The sequence below is a fragment of the Apostichopus japonicus genome, chromosome 15 (genome assembly GCF_037975245.1).
Source record: "Apostichopus japonicus isolate 1M-3 chromosome 15, ASM3797524v1, whole genome shotgun sequence".
NCBI classification, from domain to species: domain Eukaryota; kingdom Metazoa; phylum Echinodermata; class Holothuroidea; order Aspidochirotida; family Stichopodidae; genus Apostichopus; species Apostichopus japonicus.
The window spans coordinates 4,432,085-4,456,639 of NC_092575.1; the positions used below are offsets into that span (position 1 = coordinate 4,432,085).

Sequence of the window (24,555 nt, forward strand, 5' to 3'; positions counted from 1 at the left end):
TGGGGGATCATGATTACGGGGGTCTGTTCCTGAGTATGCGTATACATATCGCTCACACTACAAGGTTGATCGCCCTTGTAGTATCATACCACAGCCCTCCGCCACCCCCCCCCCTTCACCATCTCCTTCTGGAATTAATGTAAAAGTAGATGTCTTTTTACTCATGTGAATACTGTACCTTGATCCAATGTGCTCAACAGCTGTGCTTGGCAGTTACAGTAATAACTTTGATTCCCTATAGTGCTACACACATGCTACGGATTAAGTTCCTAGCAATATTTCTCTCATTTTGGATTTCAAAATCCATCCATTCCCGGAAATTTCTATTTACTTTAAGGATCCTGAGATAGAGCGACATGGAATTGAGAAGAATGTTAACATACTTCCTGGGCCACATTCCCATTCAGGAAAGAGTAATTTCCTTTCTTTTATGTTTCCTCAAGATTATAACGTGTCACATGTCAATGTCCTCGCGGGTTTTAACATGGATTCTAGGATGCATGGTATTGTGGCATATAATGTATGTTTTTCTCTTTCTTCTGGTTCTGTATAACATGTGACTGATCATAATTAGCAATGGATCAGTGCTATGATACATGTACGTTGACTTTGTGTTTAGCATATATATATACTCAAAAATCCCACGACAGGATTTCAAGAACTAAATCAATCTGGGATGCTTCCATATTACTTAATAAATTATCACCACAGTTGGTGTGAACAAAACTTTCATTCCAAACTCCAATACTGTAGGTAGGAAGCCTATGGTGTCAAGAAATTTGGTCATTGAAGGGGAGTGGGGGAGGGAGAGTGTGGTGACAAGAAAGAGAGTCATGGAGGGGGAAGCACAGGGAAAAGGTGCAAAAACTTTTGTTAGGTTAGATTGGAATACAGTGCACGTGTGTTGATGTGGGATAGCCTGTTTTGAAACATAATAATGTTGTTGTTAGGAGACGGGTTAGTGTATACTATGTATGGGTAAACTACATGAAGCCTGGAGTATGCAGTTACTATTCAGTCTATACGGACAGTCCATGGACGGACAGTGTCTATGGACAGACAGTGTCTATGGACGTCAATCTCTGGAAGGACAGATGGACAGTCTACTGACAGTCTATAGCTTTGCTATAACCAAGCACTTCTGCTCTAGAGTCAAACTTCTGTCCTTCTAAACAGGAGAAAATTGCTTATCAAAATGGCATCTACTTAGATACTGTACTGTACTGTACCTCAGGGAGCCAAACACTTCTGTTAGAAAAATATGCTGTGACCAATTCTCTATTAGAGAGAAACCAAACTTATGAAGAAACTGTGATATGCATACCACTACATACTGTAGCAAGTACATAACACCCATTAGGTGTCACATACGTACAGTAAACCAAAATAATAAAACCAATCCTGAAAAGAATTTACCTAAATAATTACAGAGCTCTACAAGTACAATCCACTTTTATACAGTAAAGCACACAGAGATCTCTCCTGTTATGGAAACCAATTTGAGACCTCCTAAACCAGTTCAATTCATAAACGAATTTTATATCAAACTACTGTACTTGCTGAAGTCAATGCCTACAGTACACCACTATATCAGGACAGATGTTAAAATATCCAATTTCTCACCAAACATTATTCTCCTACCAGCTTATTTTTTACTCTACATTGTGTTTTCAGAGCAAAACAGTCTTGCAGCACATTGTGGTAGACAAAAACCCTACAAAGGCTGAAGTGACAAAGAAGACTCTCACAGTGAATGATATATTATGCATGTACCTGTACATGTTAATTGTATACATACACATCGAAGCCTACATTGTGCTGTTTCCGTAATCTAACCCTCATGTAGCCGTATGTATGTACTGTATGTAGAAAGAATAATGAAATACGCCCTGGGAATCACATGCATGCATTGCAAAAGAGACATTGCAATTTTTTACCGGTCTTAACAAGTCATTATGTGGAAAACGTAACCGTGTGTAACAGTGAAATAAGAAAAGCTACGTCGAATCAAAGAAACTAGTGATATACTGTATATACCTGATAGCTGTTTGGCACTCGAGTATGGAGTTGGAAGTCGTAATATGAATAATGAGGAGTGGATTAATGAATAGAAATCATTTCAGTTCTCAGGAAGACCTGTGGGAAATGTATAATATCGTGAGTTTATATTCAAGACAATATATGTAGCAAGTTTTTTTGCCAACTGCATGATGCCCAGCAACTCGGAGGAGCATGTGAAGTAAAATATCGAAAGCATACTGACGGGTTATTGCTGGTTACATACTGTACATGTATGGAAAGTAATAGTGAAATGTGAATTTCTGATCACTGCTGACGTATTATACATAGTTTTAACTTTCAACAATATGACATGTTCAATCAAAAAAGTACAAGAGCAAAATATTCAATTTTACTGTACATATATAGTTTTCACAATAAATAAGCAGCTACTGTAAATATAAGCATAATTATGACAATCTAGCTAGCTACATTTCAAAACCATAAATAGCCTATAGACCTACTCTACTGTATACATACATTGAATCTTTTCCTAGATGATGTGAGCCTAATTTGCATATATGCAAATCAAAGAATTCTGGGTAACATAAATGAGTAAAGTCATGATGCTAATTGAAAGCAAGGCCAATTCCCTCATCCTATTCCCTTCCATTCTCTTCCATTCTCTTCCATTCTCTCCAATTCTCTTCCATTCTCATCCATTCCCTTCCATTCTCTCCCATTCCCTCCCATTCTTTCTAGATCCCACACCCTAACATTCACTTTACTTTTCATGGCATAAAATAGCCTGTTTGATGCAAATAAATCCAGTATCCTATTCATAAGGGGAATTAAGAAGTATGTTTTATTTCCATTGTAGCCACCTTCCCCAATCTAATTTCCTTATATCCATCAGTGCTGACAATTCATGACGCCAGAAGCTATCCCTTTGATCACTTACCCCTCCCAAAGATCCCCCACTTGCTCCATCTAATAACATTAGAAAAGTTTACCATTCACTGGTAAATGTTCTGTAAATATCCCATAAATAACCTGCTCCTGCCCCTTCCCCAGTCCTCCCCACCACCCAAAGCACAGCTCCATCTCACAATTTATAACTTTGACTTTATTCACTGTTAATCAATGTGTGACAGAGTATCCTAGATATTTAAACAGGCTGTTAATACATAACCTTCACTTCAAAATCCCTTAAATTATCACCGACAAAAGCAACTCATATCCATCTCCATCTCCTATTAACTGTACATGTACATATAAAGTTCTATAATATGCCATCCATGTACACGTTTTTTAATATACAGTTATTACATAGCTGCTGCACAGTATATGTACATAAAATATACCTCGCCTACCTAGCTGTATCAAGGCACATAATAATGTCGGTTCTATGTCCAAAAAAAATTAAAACTCAAGTTGACAGTGACAGTCTGGCTATGTCCTTCAATGTTATTGATTTATTCAAGTGAATGCAACATTGACACTATATAAAGGTACAGTAGGCATTTCTTCAAACAAACACAAAAATTGTAGGTATATAGTAAATAATATATAGACATATTGCTTGAAACATCGATCAAGCTGTGTACCTATACAGTATTATGTATGCTCACTGCAAGACCCACATGTCTACATAGTACGTGGGAGAAATTGTACTGGAAAGTCACTGTATTCAGGGTAAATTTTTAAGGATTTTTTCCTCTTTTCTGGTTGTCCCCGTGCACGGATAATCAGGCCCCACTTTTTGGCTGTACGTCCAAATAGGATATTTGGTTGTCCGAATAAATGTATCAAAATTAAGAAAGACTGATCAATACATGTACACAGTAGGAGAGATGTGTAGGTTCACATGGTGAATAGAACACCAGCTTTTGAAAGGTAATATCATTTTTTGGGTGGATCATGGACCTACAGTACAGTACCTCCACATTGATGGAGGGTGATAAAAATTTACCATTTTACCTATTTGGGGTTGGTTACAATGCAATCAATTTGACGTAAATAACGTTGATATTTTTTATTGGAAATTTGGTCTTCTGCGGCGATCATTGAAAATTTGCCCTGGTATTATTAAGGAAACAATTAAAGGCAGCTGTAGGTCATAATGACACTATTAGTTGGCACTGCGAATATCTTTAAAATCCTTGACAAAGAGGGAAGTACAGTAGTTCAAATGAATATGATATATCTTCTCACTGGGTATATCACTATCTACTGTGCACATTAAATGTGTAATATAGCTCATACTGTATGAAGACTTGATTTGAAGAAAATTGTTGAAAAAAATTGTTACCAATTTTGCTATTAAATATCAAGATTGATAGATTTAAGCAATTTAAGGCCAAACCTTTCTCGACAAACCAATCAAGTGTAATGATACAGGATGTTTGGAAAGTAACATTTTCTGATTACTGTCACACGTCACATGTCACACGTCACATGTCACATACCTCTAGCACACTGCAAACAGGAAACATATCATCAGGTTTTCACATTTTATTTCTGCAGATTGCAAAAACAGATCGATTGCTAAAAACACTGTAAAACTAAGGATTCAGTTATTCAATCCGTCAAAACATTTCATTTCTTAAATATGATTATAATTAAAGTTTCTAGTGAGAGCAATTATAGTTAATGTTAATTACATACATAAATCAACCACATTTTCAAAGGAAACTTTTAATGGCTTGTCAAATATAGTTTAAACAACAGAATTTAATATCATAATTGTTTAGACAAACAACCACATAATTTTCTAGACCAAAGAAAATCCACGGACAGTAGAATGAAATACATGTGCCAGCTGCGATTCGGAAAATTAAAAATTTTGAGATAATTTCATGTGTGTGTAATAGCTACTTCTATATTTCTATATATGGTAGATTAGGGAGGATAGAGGGTGGTGACCTTACAGAGGATCATTGATGGGGGAGGGTTGGGGGAGGGGAGTGCAGGGAATAAAGATATGAAGTCAATAATTTACATCCTCCAATTAATATCTCTCCTCTATACAATATCAGGAAATAATTAAGCATTCACATTTTGTGTACAGTAGCTGTTTTTTGGTTTATGAATTTTATCACATTACACGGTCATCAAATATTAAAAATGTGTGATTATAGATGTCTACAGTATATAGAAAAGCTTTGCTTTATTCTGAATTTGTTTTAGTAATTTGCTGATTTTGTGGTACCAGATACATCATTAATTGTAAGACAATTGATATGAACAGATCTTCTTCCTGCTTAGAATATGCTGTAACTTTAAAGTCCAATTACTTACAGTACATTTAAATACGCAACTTTAAGTAGACCAGTTTACATTGCATATATATTAATCATACACACGCAAACATTGTCCTCAATCAACCACAGTATTAATCTCTCCATTTTTACACGTTTGTACGAGTATCTCAGGATGTTGGTTTGTCAATTTTTAACCTCAAAACTGTAAAACTGTAAACGATGAGTCACGCAAAACTATGCATCATTGCTGCAACATTCAGATGTACAGTACATGGGAGTAAACAGCTTGATGTATATAATTCTGTGCATCCAAATCTTTGCAAATTGGAATGGAGGCTTCAGAAGTGTACATTGTACCTGTTACATCCACATAGCTTAAACAAATATATTACTCTTTACTAGATGATGATGTGTACCAAAGCAGTTACACAGCTGCTTTTGTACAAAGGGTACAGTACAAATAATGAGGCTCATGCACACAAGAGCTAATATTAAGGAACAATGCATCTATGGCTTGCAATAATCTATCTAGATATTAAAAACAACAATGTTGCTATGGTGATACTGATCAATCTGTTACATTTCCACATGACCAACCGACTGATCCAATGTATGCCGTTGCTATGGTAACGATGAACAAACTATTTTTACACATATAACACATGACCAATTGATTCAATGTATGTCATTGCTATGGTAACACTGATCAATCTATGATACATAAATAACACTGTATGTAACATACATATCACGAAATGCATTACAATGCAACCATATCTATATTGAACTTAATACTCAAATTTTCTTTCCCCCGATCATCTTTCTACCCTTTATACATTTGAATTTGAGAATACTCTTATTTTTTTACCCATATATGACAATTTTCCAGAGCTGGTTGATCAACAAAATGAGGCTCTTGCTACCTTCAGGGAATATTACAGTATGACACAAAGTCATCCCAGAAATGGCAGCCAGCAATTAAATCCTGCCATTTTCTCTTAGCGACAGGCTACAACAAACCTTTAAAGACGTACTGTATAATTTAGTACCATACAGCACAGGGATTTTGCTCTCTGATATTTTTATATTAAACTTACCGAACGTTTGAAGACTTACTATATATTACAGTATATATCAGTCATTTTAAATATTTGGTCGCAAACTAAGGTAAATCGCTCGCTCTTTTGAAAATGTAAATTAAAATCGGTATCGTTTGATTGGTGCTGTATATTTTATTCATTTCTCTAGAGCGTGTGTGCTGTTTTATGGAGTTGTTACTGATGTACAGTATTGGGCTTATAGTCATTACTTTATAGTTTAAGGGTCAATTTTATGGAATAAACTGATACATATATTTGGAGGGCATTTTTCTTTTTTTGCATCCATCAAAATGGGGATTTTCCCTTGCTAGTGGGATAGCATCTAAATTATTAGTTATGCATTCATACTATTTATGCAATTAAAGACAATCAACTGAGATGAGAAGAAAACGTGCGGACAATATAATCACATAACCCAAAGAAGAAAAACAAAGGGCTATTGAGGAATGAGGAAGGAAACAAATGTCTGCGAAATAAGATACAAGGAACAATACATAAATATGTTTGCAACCTGCGAAGTGAAACGTTTGCACAATTTAATGGATATAATAATTTAACGGTTATATCCCTTTTTATGACGTAGCAAGCAGTGACTATGACATTTCTTTGCATTTGCCCTGATGTTAATAACAATATATAAGGGGACTAAAGTGACCATTTGTATTCATTCTTGAGGTAGATGGCAGAAGTGCAGTATTAGTGAGAAGACATGTAAGCCAGTTAAGTTTAATCATTAATGAACTGAACGTTAATAATGGTACACATTGCCAGTACTCTTACAACATTAACGAAACTCAATTTCCAACAAACGGTTAAAAAGAAAGATGTAAATTCTGTTCTGGACACATTGTTCATCTTCTTTGGATGTATTCACCCTTTCAACGTAATGGGCACTGTGTCAAACGTAGGATGCTGAGGGGGGCTGAGGGGGGCTGCAGCATGATTGCAGCCAAGCTGCATAGGAGAACATAATCTTTTGTGCTGAACAGTGTTCCTACAAATAGGCAGAGCTGGTGTGGCGAGATGCTGCCTATTATTCGATATTGATTCAGCATGTATGGAGCATTGTAAAATGCAATACTGTAATGCGCTATTGCGCTGCTGTGCGGTTATGCGTAAACTAATAGCTAATAGCTGATGCGCTATTGCGCTACTGTAGTGCGCTATTGTAAAATGCGCTAAAATTTGCGCTATTTTGAACTGATGTGACAGACAAATGTTCTTTGTATCACATAGAAGACCAAAGGTGTTTTGATATGATATGGAAACATCCAGAAATATAAAATACTTCTAAATTTGCCATGTAGGGAAGGACGACATCATTGATTGTTTGGGCGCACTAACAGCAGTATCTTCTGCAGGTTTTGCAGGCATGTGTTCATAGTTTCAACCTATGAACAAGCATCAACAACATACTCCGCTGTCCTATGTGTCGCCATGCTTCGCATAGCAACCAAGCTAACGTCTGCTTTTCTGTAAATGGAGTGCTGACAAATTGCCAAATAGGTGGAATGAATAGATAGATATCAAAAAGCATTCGTTGGAGGGGACACGGAGCTAAAAGGGAGCGACGAAAATTCGAACGGTAAAATTGCAATTTAATTCACTCTAATAACGATAAAGAACACACACAGAGAGTTGCGAGGAGGCAGACGAATGAGGAAACGTAGGCAATTTTTCTCAACAGGTATCGTTCCTCCTCCTAAAATGATCTAAGATGCCGACCACATGAATTTCTTGCTATCTTTTTGTTTTGTTTTTTTTGGTGAAATCCACAGAGACCCTTTCGAAATTACTTTGCACGTCAAATTTACCTAAAAAGACAAGAAACTTGACGACCGTCAACCTGGGAGCTTTTTGCTTTTCTTATCTCTTTTACTTATTTCTTTTTTTCTTTCTTCTTTCTTTCTTTTCAACTGTATCATTTACTTTCTTTAGAAGACTGCCTAATGGCAACACGATACCTCGGCGACAACCAAAACAGCTCAAAATACTCAAAAAGGAAAAAATGTGGAAATTCACTCCAAAAGAGAAATAAATACATGAGGGATAGAATTCCTCCCTCTTAGAACAAATTATTTCGAGATCCATATTTATATTGCATTTGGCTAGGTCAAATTTCAATGTTCAGAAGACAAAATTGACGTTGCTGCCAACTTTCCCTTGTCACCCAAATTTTCTGGTCGATATTTATAGAACCTATCAAAAGTGATGTTAAATCTAATTTTTGTATTTGGCTTATGGCTCAAGTTTCATGAAACCAATCCTGTGTTGCCTTTCTTGCAGTAAAAAAGCTATATACATATATCTTGAGATTGCGTGAGAAATGGGAAAAGATGAATTGAGTATTTCTTCCACTATTTTTTTTTTTAATTTGCTTTTCCATCTTTCTTGGTCTGGGAAAATTGATGAAAGAAAGTCATGCGGTAACCTTACATTTTTAAATTTTCTTTTTAAATTTTCAAATATTGTGTGATGTATGTTATTACCAATTGTAAGAAATAAATTTTTTCTAGGATGACTAAACAAATTTTTGAGAAAGGAATATAATCTCACAGGTGATGTGGCATGTATGTAAATATATATACAGTATATGGGGCATATGCTTTACATGTTACATTAATATATAACCGTGTCAATTGTTAGAATTGAAGCAAATGGTTTGATATAAAATCTTGGATAACTATTAAACTGTTTGAAGGGAGGGTTTTTTGGGGGGGTGGGGGTGTTTAAGGAGGGGGGTGTTTAAGGTGGGGGGCTGTGGGAGGATTGGTTCCAAGAAATTCCATCAAAATTATACTGTACACAGGGATTGCAATTCAGGTAGGCAGGGATCCTTTAAATTGAATCGGTTAACACAATATGAAAAGCAATGACAGTTAGCGCAGTGGATAAGTGCAGTATACCGTATATATACTGTGATGCCGTAGGTCATCTTATATGTCGCCCTCTATTTGTCGTAGGCTACATTACGTAATTGTTACAGGTCACGTGATGTCTGCTCACCAGCTCAGCTGAAGCAGACCTCAAGAATTGTGACCAGTCTTCGCTCCCGATCTGAATCGTTCGGTTCGGTAGTAGCCCTGGCTCCGACCATTGTGGTCGTACTTGTATCTGTCTTGTATTCGTCTTTTATACACTTTTGTACGTATCGTTATAGGACTCTACTTCGGTATTGAGACCTCGTTTGTGACCATTATCGTTAAGTGCATGTTTTTCTACCTATATTTGAGGGCTTCGTGCCGATGTATTGTTTGTACCGTGGCTGTTCATAGTAATAGATTGCGAAATCTACACAGCGCTTGTTCTTTACTCGTTTATCTATGTGTTATATCTTTTGCATGTAATAGCGAGATTTAAGGCTCGTCGTTTACTAACATACAACCATCCAAGCCGCATTTGTTTCCATACCACCACCAGTCCTCAGCAGGGAATATTTGGACGCCCCAGAATCTTAGACTGAGTTAGCGTTACAATACTGTCTCTTACAGTATTTCAAAGACAGGTGGGTACAATAGTAAATGGAGTGACTCCAAAACATGTCCAGCTGAATTGGGTGTGTTTGTGAAGAATGCTACAGTTAACCTGTTTTCAATTCAAATAAACATGCACTAAATTGATATCAGCTCAAATCCTACTAGGTTACACTAACCAAGCTGGCCTTAGTTTACACTGAGCACGTTATGCAGTCTGTTTAGGTCAGGGTTTTCCTAACTTTATCCCCTCATGAACCCCCTGTGGATGTCAGAGTTGTCCCCGACCTTTTCAAGACACTATAATGCGCATAACAGTGCTTCGTAAAAGATCAAGTTCATAGTGTAATAATGTAATGGAACGGTACCGTACTACAATGGCAACATAGGCGTATGGAACGCGAAAAGAGTTTGTCGATAGGTACAGTACGACTTTTGTACATTACTAAATTATATGAGATATCAGATTTTGGTTCAACAAAAAGTACTCTAGTTTTGACTTTCAGAAACGTCTCAGGTACGGTACCCCCTAGGATGGACTCACGCACCCCCTATGGGTTCATGCACCCCAATTTGGGTGCCCCTGGTTTACGTGGAAGGGAAGTTGGAATGTGACCACAGGTAGCGTCATGCCCCGATCTTCCCTAAACAGAAGTTAATTTGAGGGACGCACATTTCTTGGCTAATCGGGACCGTGCAGCCCACCGGTTGTAATCCACAAAGATCTTCAATAGTTAATCAGCTTATGATGTAATGATATTTAAAAGTGGTTTGGTCTTGAAGAAGATATAAATGCCACAAAGTTGCAACCCAACATCAAATGTAAGTTCTCTTAATAATGTAGAGTGATAAGGTACTGTACACTGTGTTTATCTTAAGGTGGGATTATGAATTCTCTTAACACAGCAAACACTAGTGCCTATCATGGCGACCTAAATTTTCTACTACCAGTTTTGATTGGTTCACTACAGTAACATTATTAAGATGAGGTACTAAGAGCTCTTCTTTTCCACAGGAATCAGGGCCCCTTTTTGCAACTTTGATTCATGAACAATTTATAATAAAAAAAAATCCTTTCTCAATATATAAGAAAACATGGACACCAAATTTTTATATGTAAACGGCTCTATTTATCCTATGTATTTGCTCTATAACATATGTTGAACAGTATTGTATACCTTAATTATATTGTAACATCAAATCATGCATATTATCAGGTACATTATACTGTATGTCCCTTACACTCTTCCTTATTTGTCTTTATAGAAATGCATTAAAAGTCTACACTCTGCTATACAGATATTATATAAGCTTGCAGTATACTTACAGTCTACAGCAGTCTTAACCAACATATAAACTGTATGTCTTAAATACAAACAAAATAAAATAAAACTGTTAACAAACTGCTTATCCACTAAAGAGCCTGTGTAGGAGAATGTGTAAAAGTAAGTTGGCCTGACGTTTCGATCCCACCAGGATCTTCTTCAAAGGCTAAAGCAAAGGCTAAAGGATTTAGCCTTTGAAGAAGATCCTGCTAGGATCGAAACGTCAGGCCAACTTACTTTTACACATTAAATATAAACAACAAGTTGCAAACTACTGTACAGATGCAGTCAGGTATTTAAAGTCTATACTGTACAGTGTACACAATCTATAAAAAAAAAAAAACCTGCTACTGTACATAGAGGTGTCGCAAAGACTTGAAAATTTACAGTAATTCGGACATACTCGAGTCTTGAACAATGTCAATGTTACATCTGTCGTGATAATATTTGTAAGCTCCTTAGACAGTTAGTATTTGTCTCCCATCATCACAAATATCATGCTAAATTTGCCAACCGCAGTGTGTATATATATATTAATATGCATACTGGAAATGCAGGCTGCTGTACATCCTAACGTGAATGTACAGTACTGCACACCCACTCACAAGCATAAATTCATGTCCCTACGATATATACTGTACCTAATACACACCAAATTACAAATATGATATTAAAATAGCTCTGTTGATATTTTTAGCAACCAAATATTTTCCCATCTTGACTTGTCCTCCTTCATAAAAAAAAAATTTTTTAAACTGCCTCCCCTATTTTTTTATATTTTTTTTTTTGCCCTTTTTGGGGGGCAATTTGGAAAGTTCAAATTCTCCCTAACGGAGCTCTCTAAGTCTTGTAGTTTGCACGATGAGACTTATAAAATCATTCAAACGGCAAACCGGTTGGCGTAAAATTTCCTTTTCTTTTGCCCTCAGGAATCAAACCGAGTTACTGCCGAGAGAAAAGCAATTTCTGAGCAAAATTAAATGCTATTGACTCCCTTTCCCTTTTTTCTTCTCTCTCTTCACTCTCTATCTCCTTCTCTCTTCCACGAAAAAACAAGAAATGTAAAAAACAGTAAAGGCCTTAAAATGGTAGTTGCATGAAATTTTAACACAGTCGAGGTTGAATATATATATATATATAAAGAGTACATACGGTTAGCTGTCAGACGGGCAGAGCTCGTTCAGTGGGTTTTATTAAGTATCTGACAGAATGAGAAATTTTCTGTCTCTGATGAAGAGGAGAGTTTACAGACAAATTGTGTCAAACCCATCTCACTCGCACTAATGACATACCAAATTGTGACTAGAAAGCCGAAGAGATGAATATAATGATTAACTGGCTGCTGGCATTAAAGATCAGAGGCAACAGAAACGTATGTATACTGTACACACCGTATTGTACTGAATAGGTACAAGGCAAATATATGACAATAAATTGTTAAAGGGCAATATATTGTATGTATTTATGTACAGTATGTATGTGTGTATGTATGTATGCATATATTTATGTATGTATCTTAGATCCTCATGCAAGCAGGAACTCGGGAAGAAGCCTCATTGGCTTATCCAAGCCGCAAGCTGACCGAAGTCAGTCTCATAGATTCATATTTAAAGTCCATGATTATGAATTGTCAATTGTCAACAACTCGGTAACTGGACGACATACTGTACATTGATCTTCCAAGGAGTGACTCGAACTGGGGATATTATGATTAGAAGACACTGGCGTTAACCACTGAGCTAAAACTCCTATTAGAGGTTTCACATATATACTATGATCTATAGTATTATAGTAGTCATGTATATATATAGGAAAGAAGAGCTCTGTGGAAATTTTTAAAGCGATATTATTGAATCAGTGGCGCTAGTTTATAACTCTGAAATCGATTGATCGTTCGATATAACTAAAAAAAAAATCACCACTGCTTAGAGAATTGACTTCTCTTACATTTATAATGTGAATTGACTTTGCACAGTTCTAACATTTTATTGAAGTGTAATAACAGCAATTCCCAATTGTCCCAATTAAAACATTAAATGCTTTGTTTCTCCCACATTTGTGTTCGCAATTAAGCGTCGTGAAAATAACTGCTGATTATTATTATTATTATAATTATTATTGTAGTTTTAAACACTTGGGATAGTCCATTCTGCTGTATATGCTTTCTGTTTTTAATGTTTAAAATGTTTAAAATGTTGCAACACACACAGGGGACAGTCACCAGTTTTTCCTGATTAGATAAAATATCGCGTGGGCAAATTAGTACTGATTCTTAGACCTGTATTGACTGCACAATACTGCATGCATGTAGGTAAGAAGCTGTGGAAATGTTGGAAACCAAAATATAAAAAAACCAGAACCACTCGTACTACAAAAATATGAAAATATATATAACCGTTTTTACAAGTGGATTAAGGGGAAACAATATTTTTAATTTCATTCATTGCTCTTGAAGGTTACTTGTCTATTAGGTTTAACAACTTCATTTGGCTTAATTAACTCAACACAATCAAGACAAACTGTGTTTATAACGTAACAGCCTAACAGGTTTTTGCTAATTTTGCCGTTTAATCCATTTTCCAATTTACAGTACACTTAAATGCTTTAAAAACCAAACTATAAAGCAGTTGTCATACAGTACAGTATATAGAGTGCATCTAATTGTTAACCATCTCTGAAGACGTTTCTAGACTTGTGCTTTGAGACTTGTACTGTATGATTAATAATTTTGTGGCTAAAAGTCATCCAGATTTGAAGCAAAAGTAGTCCAAAGAAAAAAAGAAAAAACATAGGCTATACATGCACGGTGGCAATTTTACTTTCTTACGTCAAATTAAGCAACAAACCTGGTTAATAAATTTAATTATGCAAATTGAATATTCCTTACCTAACTTTCTACTACTGTATGTATAAATGGTAACCTTCCATTTTTTCCCAATGCCCTTTATTCTCACGGCTACAGTAGATCGACAGATTATATCATACTCTACTTTATTGAAATAAAATTCAAACAATTAACCCCTACAGTGAGAAAAAAGAAGAAAACATTAAACCTGGAAAAGTGAAGTTTATTACACCAGTTGACAGACACCAAGTGGTGTAATATTTAATACATCCTGCATTAAAGAATAATTCCCAAGATGACCCAATTTTTACAAGTGTCAAAGACAGAGCTGGCTTGTTGTCTAGATTCTTGCATTAATTTGCTTTCTGCAATTAAAGTAGCTTACATGCATATTTACAGAAACAAAGCCACGCTTTCAAAAATGGGCATAATTGGAATGAATTTTAATGTACTGTCGCTGCATGCTGTGTGGGATCCTGGGTTCCTTCTCGGATCTAAACACCGACATATGGTCAAAAGAAACTCCTTTTTTTTTTAAGTACTTTGTTGTATGTTCAAAGGTCATCAGTTATTGACATAAAACGTTAACTAAACCTGTAACAGTTGCCAAACTTCTTTTCTGGTTTTACTTTTTGGGACAAAAATCATTATCTACCATTACTGCAAAAGCTATGTAGGTTTGCCCAAAACAATTCTCACCCAATTAACCAATTGCCAAATTAGGGAATTTGCAAGTAGCTTCCTAGGGTACCAGAGATCATGTTTTGCATTAGCCATTAGACTCGGTCGCTCTCTGTTCACGTTATTTGACTTTCGCTTCGATCATCGTTTAACAGGGATTGACAGCGGGGGGAAAAAAAACAGGAATTTATTTGAGACGCCTCTGAGGAGTCACCAGTGAATTGCCTAATAGCGAGCTTGTTTGCTATCGGCGTCTCTCACAGGTGCACTGTTCCGTGGCATCGTGGATCATTACACGATCAACCACTTGGAGTTCAACAGTCATAGACAAAAGCGACAGTTCAAGAGAAATTAAGTGGTTGGGGGAGTAAGAGCTTTTAAAAAAAATTTAAGAAAATGAGCTGCTAAGTATCTTGTGTGCTAATCAATAAAAGGTTGGAAGCCATCTTACAGTAAGTAATCAAACTCTTTCAAAATTTAAAAAGCAATATGTACAGTACATTGCACACAGAGTACAGTGTAATAGTAGCGAGGAGACAGGTAAGTGAGCGGTGCTTTGTGGCAGATAATGTGGAACCACCCCCTCAATATTCCTGTCCAAAAAAAAAGCTGCCTGGAGTTCTTTCTAATCTGCTGATTAGGATGCAGTGAGTGCCGATAGCCAGAGGTTTGCTTCACACCATTTGGATGATCACTATACTATGTAAAGCCATCATCCCCTAAAATAGGTTAACAGAACACAGTTGGAAGAATGAGTAGAATGAGCGTGCGATAGATGCGAGGAGATATGTAAGCAAGCTGAAGCTACAAAAGGTCAAATTCTAGTCACAGGCTTTTTCACTTCGGCAGAGTTTGAAAAAAAAATCTTCTTGAAGTACGAAAGTCATAAGGAAAAGTTAACCATAGATGTACAGTACTATCTATCATTGCTATAGTTCAGTGAAGACATTTGCAGCTCTAGGCGATAAAAACCCATTACTGTACACAGTGTACTTTGTGGGAGCTTGCCGGTTCATGCCCTGGCAGGCTAAAGTAAAATGGGTTTAGATTTCCCCCAGGACTAATCCATACTTTTCCATCTGAAGTGGTTTTCCAACTGACTGTACATAGTTGAACAATTCCCAAATTCAGCCTATCAAAACCATTCACTGAAAATGTCACCATCCAGAATTAAGCGTCAGTACAAACTGTTCTATTCTACTGTATGCGACTTTTCCCACAGGTGCTTTATGTATACATACAACCAAATCTGTCATACAGTATTTGCAATTTTGCAACCATAATTTGCATCTCATTTGCATGATACAAGTATACTTAAATACGTTAAGTATTGGTTGTACTGTGCACATGGTGTGAAAAATTTTGGTTACACAATGTTTAATAATATGCTCACTCTGAAGCAAAAAAGGCATCGGTGTGGAAAATCGATCGGAATGCATTTAGTTGTTACCACCAGACCGTGATCAGTAGTGTGGTGGAAAAAACAACCCAAAAATGTCAAAATATTAGCATTTTGTGATATGTTGCCTACATATCATATATGTGTAGATAGCTACATACAATAGATACCTGCTTGTACGTAGGTCCTACAGTAGCTATAACTCCTGTCACTGGTTATTAGTCAATTGATATCATCCTTAACTTACTGTAGCGCGCTTCACACAATAGGACAATACATTTAGGAAACCATTAATCCATATATAGAGCAAAGTGATTGTGTTTATTGGTCATTGATTGACTCAAATTTAATGCCTTACTTCTCTCATTCTTTTCGATCAGCCACCTTAGACGTCAAGCTAACTCTCTCTCTCTTCCTGCCCAAAACAAAAAATCAATACTAGGCAACCTCAAGAAAGCCTTCGCAAAACTGTCAAAGGTATTCTCCTATAAAAGACGCTAAACAATGGGTGAAACTTCTAAAACTTGTCCGGTTTTTCTTCTCTCTTTTTTCCTTCTTTCCTTTCCACCCAACGGCAACCGACGGACGAGCTTCGTGTGAGCGCGATATTGATTCCCGTTTGTCGTTTTGCGTTGTCTGTTTTTCCATCTGACAAAGACCAACAACTAGTCAAAATTTATTCAATGAATTGATTTACAGATCTGGTGACTTTTTCTTTTTGTGGGTGGCTTTGAAAACTGCACAGTTAACTTCATGAATTATGCATTGCCACAATTTGCATATATATTTATGTATTCAACCTGACCAATTAAAGGGTTGAGGGCATTGGACAATCACTAGTTACCTACGGATGCAAAATTGGAAAATATTACAATATATATAATAGTATATAATATACATAATAGTATATAATATATAGTTTATTATAATGTATATAATATATATAATAATATATATCATACAATACAATATATTACAAATATATAAATATAAATATATAAATACATATGTATAAATATATATACATATTTCAAGCCTATGATATATACTATTGACAGAGTAGAATCAGGTTCTCCAAAACTTCCTCTTTGGCATAAAGAGAAAGAGATGGTTGGCGGAATCTCAAGTGTGGGATGAAGGGGAGGAGGGGATAGGGTGCAGTGCTAGACCATTACCAATTTTATATTAGGTTAAGTAATTGGGGAAAGTGCTTTAAAAGTAGACTGCATGAAGACAGGTACAGTACACCGTAAAAGGGTAGCCAAATAAAACTGTTACAATTGGCTAATATACAGAAGGGATTGTTAATCAACTTAGAAGAGCTGAGTAGCTCAATTGGTTTCAATACAGGTTCTAGCCATAAACTTTCTTACTTTTTTCCATTGTTTTTTGAGTGAAGAAACTTGGTTACTCACTTGTATAGATTATACTGGTTATAACTACCAGAATCTGAAAGAAACTTGATCGCTGGACTGTATCATTGCAGGAAGCTCGTTGACAAAAAAACAGTACTTTATGCTGGCTGCATGCTTGCATGCTTTCCAACACTGTACCTTGCAGATAAGTAATGTACAGTGCTCATATTGTGTGGCAGTTACTTCTGAGCTCACAATGACTGCGAACTGTGGTGCAAGCAAGTACTAAAGTCCTTGAAATTTCATATGAGCCATTGCACAAGCCTTATATTATATGCCTTGCTTGTGCCAGTTAGAAATTGTAACAATACTGTATGTGTAAATATATATGCAATTATAAATTATATACATTTTAATTATATGTACGTATGAAAACAATTAATTAGAGTGATTAGATTGTCAGAGACAGATTAACAGAAAATAAAAGAGATATACGAAGGTATATAATGTGTATTCAAATTCCAAAAAAGGATTGTCATAAAGGATTTATCACTCCATTTTGAGTTACAAGTGCAGCGCTATAAAATAAAGGAATTTCTAAAAAAAGTGTGATTCTAAAACTTGGAGTGATTGCAGGATTTTCGTAAATTGTAGTTTTGTCTTATTGCACCTGTAGGGAAGTCGATTCACGATGTAGAAGATTGTCTTTACAGGCAAATATATTTCCGATTAGTCTAACAAAGTCGTTTTTGGTGGCAACAGTGACCTTATTTTCAAGTATATAATAATCTAAGCAAAATACAGTATATATGCACAATATATGAGGATACTCTTACATCCCTCTTTTTTTAACACGTGTAACGATCTCCCACTTGTAAAATTTGTGCTCTAATTTTCCTGTTATCTTGAGTACTTTATACTGACTGAAGTTTATTATTATCAGGCAAGTTGGTTGTACAGTTGTTAACTGTGTAAATCCATATACAGACCTCTACAACAACTACTGTTTAGTATGTGGCTTGAACAGACGTGTACACTAGTAGCATTAATTGTCAAACTATTGATTTATTGTCAAAATGTTACAAGGAAAGATCTTTCACAGATCATAGACTTTCACGGAGTATCAAACACACTCACGGAGGGACGAAATGCAAAAATTCCAGAAAAAGACAATTTCATAAATGTCAAGGGTGTACAACTTTATACCATAGGTACTACTTATACTAGTAAAGTACTGTACAAATGAATCATGATTCTGCTAGAGTTACTGTACATGGTTGCCAATGATGGCTTGGTAAGTATATATCGTGTCTGTCTCTGATACAAGTCACGCAATACACACATACTATACTGTACCTGTAATAAAAACTTGGATGGATATAGATCCATCATTCTTTACTATGAGATCTAAGTAGAGAATGATGATATATATCTTTACTAAGAGATCTACAATAATTATGATGGATATCCATCATTATTTACTAGTGTTCAACCGATTATGCATAACAGAAAATACCGATTACCGATTATTTTTTTCATAATCGTACCGATTCCGATTATTTGAAAATGAGAAAAATCGGCAATAAAGTTTGACAGAAACAATTATTGTTGTGATTTCCCCCTGTTTCCTTTTGCTTCGTTGTTATACAAGGCTCTAAAGTATCATTTTGTATGAACCAAATTACCTCTGGAGTTTCTCGGAAAGAAAAAGAAGTTTTATTTTTTTTTTTAATTTCCAAAATACGGAAATATGACATCCTACCTAGTCAGCACTGTGCTAAGCGAATGGCCTAACCACCTCGACGTGAATGTCACCTGTTAATGGCTTGAAATGGGCTAAGAATAGTTTCTCAAAATATCCATCTCAAAAAGTATCTCAGACAAGCACAGCAAACACTAACACACATTTTAAACTACTGTACAGTAATACAGAACATGCAAACACCAAAATTCTGCCAAAATTTCTACAAGGGAAAAAAAAATTAATACTTGTCATTCAAAAACTGTAATTTGGGCAGACTCTGCAAAAAACTAGTTCAATTTTTTTTCCCCATTTATAAGCAGCACAGATCAAGTCGTAATTTATTTTTTTCTTTCTAAAAAGAAGTAAATTGGGTGGCTACAATGGATATTTTCCCAGGGTCTTCAAACGCATTATGTTATATGCTGATGCATATGAATCAATGCTAAAATGGTAAAGCTTGTGAAACACGAGAACATAAGTAATGTCTACAGCATCATATTCTTTTAGTTCTATTGGCAAGTTTTCTAAACCTACTGTACCAAGGTTAAACAACATAATTTTACAATTGATCAAACTAGTACCACAATCCATGTAGGTTTCTGAACCCAGTGAAGATCTTAGGGTGTAATTATTTTTGTAATATTACATCATTGAAAGAGTTTTCAAAACATTTGACCAGTAATTAACAAAATTAATATAAAAACAAATTTGGAAATTTTAATCATGTTTACATTAATTCACTATTTGAAGAAAGAAAAAACACCAGTTGCTAATGAGGCTAAAATTTTATGGGATTTTATTTTAGTATTAAAAAGAAAAACATCCAATTATTGATCAAAATTAGGACAAAAAAAGCTGTTTCAAAGTAAATATTTTTGTGCTGATTTATTTTGCCATATTCCAAACTACCAAATTCAAACAATATGGAACTCAAATCAAGCAAATTATGTTGTGGTGTTTTGGTAATTATAGCTCAATTATACTACGGTGCATTGGAAATAGACTTCCATTGTCAAAGAATTTTTCTTGATAAGAAATGTACAGTAGCCCCATAGTTGAAGCAACACACCTTGTATTAAAGATGTGTATCATCTCATTACAATATTTATAAATTATTTATAAATTTGTTTGAAAGAAGACAATTTTTTGAAAGTGATTGACAATGAGAGTAACTGATGTTCTTTACTTAAGGGTAAATAAAGAAAATCAATTAATTGAACATGAGCTTTTATCCTTAGTTAATGTTGTAAACAGAAATATTTGGTAAAAAAAAATTAGTCACCATTGAAAAATGTGATTATACATGGTAGTCATGTCAACTTTCAACCAAAATAAGCAAATCTTTAGGGTCAATCAACCAGAATGATACTATGTGTCTCCGTTATTAAGTTTTTGCCAAATTTATTTACTTACTGTTCAGTAACGAATATGGGTCCCAAAACTCATTATTTGGTTACTTTATGAATGACAATATGTACCAGTTTGTATACGTTACACAATATTGGTATGAGACAGACGAGAGAGGAACTTAGAATTAAATTACACTATATAATATATAGTGCGGTATATAAAGTGCACTATATATAGTGCCCTTCATATATATAGTGCACTAAATAGTGCAATTTACTTGCAATTTACTTCCTATATACATAAGTTCCTATATACATAAGTGCAATTTACTTCCTATATACATACTGTAAGTTCCTATATACATATATACTGTATATCTATACTGCTTTAAATTAGAAGCATTATACTTGATATAAGTATAGTATTATGGTTTTGGTGTTATCATGCAATTATTATAATCTACTGTCATTATACATCTTATGACTCATAGTATTGTATGCATCAGTTAATATCATAAAATGCCGCATACAAGTTACATTGGTTTTTAAAGGGAGATTGCAATACTGTACATGTATGTCTGTCAAAAACTCTAACCACTTACTGTACAAAATTGCAATAGAAACCCCTATTAGAGGATATCAATTGTAGCCCAAAACACACAAATACACACAAACAAATACACACAATTCACACATATATACATAACATTAAAAGCTGCATTTTAATTTTTTTTATTTGCTACAGTTCATTAATTACCATACTGATATTGTGTTTAAAAAATTAAACAAACCATACTACCTGTATATTAAGGTGACCATATTTGTCTGGCTGGAATCAGGGACATTTATTGCGTGACTGATATGGGGGAGGGGTCTAAGGGGAGGGGGTGTCCCCTTAGAAAATTTTCAAGTGCCTAAGGTGCTCAGATGTAAAATGGTGATACTTAGAAGCACTATTTAAATCAATTTTATTTCAAAAATGTAGCTTTTTTAAGATGAAATTCACTTACTTTACGTGGTTCATTGAGAGCTTGTGAGTTGCTCATGCTCACACTATAAGTGTCGTTGTGTCGCCGTAGTTGCCAATTATACGGTCGAAAGAGTGCTAGGCTAGATCGATCTAGCATATTTTTAACAGTGTTTCCACTTTACACTGGCCCATCTGTTCCGTTCTGCGACTGCATACGTGACTAAATTTTGTTTTTACAATTATTTTACTAATAATGTGGGATATTTTCGAAATTCCTGAACATTTTGACGAATCGGGGACATTTTCGGGGACACTTGTTCATCGGGGACAGCACACTGTAATCGGGGACTGTCCCCGAAAATTGGGGACGTCTGGTCACCTTACTGTATATTCACAGTACTAAATTTTGTGGGGGCATAAACTTTACTATCCTCAAATGAAAGGGTAATAAACTCACTAATTAGGAAGGGCCTAAAGGGGTTGTACTGTAAGCAGCACATACTGTACTACTGCACATATATCAATGTGTTAAATAGTGGGGTATCCTCCACTAATTGGGGGAATATTGTCAGATGCAAATTACAGTTGATCCGAGTCAACAGTAAATGGAGCTCTTTATATGCTCTCCTTCATGATGGTACACACTACACAAGTTTAACTTGAATCACAATTTTATTCAGAATGAACCATTACATATCTCTAAAAACCACAAGGAAAGGGAAACATAACTTCCAAATTTGGGATTGTAAAAAATCGTCTACTCCCAAGTACTGTGCTCTATACCAGCAATTTCCCTATGGAATGTGTACACCGCACAATGTAGTTGGAGTTACGATGTAGCCAATCGGAGGGGAGGGGATGAGGTCTATGGAATCGTTTAACTCGTTTTCAAAAGTTCTATACGCACTGTGTATCTGTTGAATACTGTCACTAATCACAGTTAGCCACAATACAAACTCGCCAAAGTACGATATATACAAATTTCATGTTTCCATTTCATCTCTGCGAAATTAATGTTTCAGTTGATTTATAGCGAAGAAAACTTTGCTCCGATATTCAAAAAAAACTTGCTGGTTTGGGAATTTTACCAGTCACCTAACTGGGGGGGGGGTCTCAGACATGGGATTCGAGGGAGCAGTGCTAAAATGTCACCAGATAGTACAAAAGGTTGTAGGTGAAATGGGAACAGTGTATAAGTAGGTTGGAGACAGGTGGGAGAAAAATTGAGAAAACTAATAAAGTTCCCTCTCTGTCATGGTAGCTAGCCACAGGAAATTTAGGCAGGTGTCACACATTGTCCTAACTCCTGCGATCTATGCTATATTTGATGGTACTGTACATGTGAGCACACCAAAGATCAAATCTCTCTGGCGTAAACCTTTCAGTTTATTTTACGAACAAAACACGAGGTAACACTGATAACGTCAAAACACCCTGCAATGCCATTTCCTCCTGTCCTTAAATTCCAACACCTAGCATAGCTGATCAAATTTCCAAACAACTGAAACTATTTGTTTTGTATAGACTTTCAGCATTTCTATTTCAAGTTACCAACAGCAAAGTCCCAAATTAACTGGACTACTGAACGTAGAGACCTGATTGCAAAGTAAACAAAAATACAAATGAGGCTAACTCTGAAAATGACAAGCATTTTTGAAGTGTTTTATTCCCTTTAAGCTGGATGACAATTGACAATTGCCCATGATGGAAACTTAAACCATGGAGCTATAAACAGTTAAAGCTCCATGCTTAAACACAGCACAGTTAGTGTAACTTATAACAATGGGCATTATAATCTATTTATGGATCTTGACTCATTCAAATGTGACTGAATGAAACCATAGATGCATCAGTTCACATTATGGATCAATAAACTGCAGCTTAAAGTTTATCTTTGGATGATCTTCATTATCTACAGGGAGTTAAGTACTAGGATTAAGTCTGCTGGACACTCAATCTACCCTTCCTTTAAATGATAACAATTTGACAGAAGCAGCAAGTTAATCATTTAGCCAGTGCAATACTGACCTGTTTCTTAACAAACATTTATGATGCCCCAGTTGCAGTTTATACCCACAATTTACAGCTGATGGTTTACCCTGTCTACAATCCTGATGATAAAGTTCTGGGACAGGGGAAGGTGTGACACTACTGTTGCAATGGTTAAAGTGAAAGTCTGTGCCCTAAATACTGTAGCCTGCAGGCCAGATGAGTGGATGATGTTCCAACTCCCATGAAATGCAAATTAGTGTTATCTTACATGGTGTAATAAATAAAAATAAAAATAATATAATAAAATATATAAAATTATTATAATAAAAAAAATATTAAAAAATTAAAAATCATGGTGTAATAAAACGTTCTAAATGTACCCATTCTGCATCTGTTATGTTGAAATATCCTATGACAAGTACTGAATGCCCTCTGAGGCATCTAAAAATATATACAAAATATGTTTTTATCCTTAACACAATTTCCTGTGGGGCCACATTAATAGAGTTTTAGACTAATTAAGTACTCCTGAATGCTAAATAGTTCTGGGGGAGTGGGGAGAAAGGGTGGGGGGAGGGGAATGAACAGGGATGTCCTACAGTATGATGAATTTCTGTAAATTTCAACATATATACCATAGACATTGAGAAGTAATTGTTGGGAATGTACAGTTAAAATAATGTAAAGGGTACAGTTATAGTATGTGCATGTTATAATGAAAATATGTCATTTGTTGGTGTTCAAAGTAAATTTATGGTAACTTCATTAGTTAACTAGCAAAGAGCAAATGTTGTTAAACAGCTATCTTAAATTACTTCACTACTAATATTGGATTTATTTCAGGCCTCAAAATTTTCAGGATTTTACCAGTTGGCTAAATGTCAGTGAATTTTTGCCGTTTGCCAATGAAGAACAAAAAACAAAACAGTTTGCATTTTCCCTGCCAGGAGACATTAAGAAAGTTCATTTAAATGTGATACGCCTAGTTACAGTATAATCATCAGTCAAAAGGTTGGCATGATTTCCGTACCTGTTTGACTGCTTATTATCAGCAAATATTC

At 35.4% G+C, this 24,555-nt stretch overlaps 1 protein-coding gene across 3 annotated transcripts in view; it reads right to left on the reverse strand.

The window, feature by feature from the left end:
- LOC139981326 (calcium/calmodulin-dependent protein kinase kinase 1-like) overlaps positions 1–24,555 on the reverse strand; it is an 89,710-nt gene that overhangs the window by 54,196 nt on the left and 10,959 nt on the right. The window contains exon 2 of one of the 3 annotated variants that reach the window (XM_071993657.1): positions 2,038–2,136. The exons of the other annotated variants lie outside the window; for them this stretch is intronic. The gene's annotated coding sequence lies outside the window, so the exon portion shown is untranslated. The remainder of the gene's footprint in view (positions 1–2,037; positions 2,137–24,555) is intronic. 3 annotated transcript variants of the gene reach the window in all.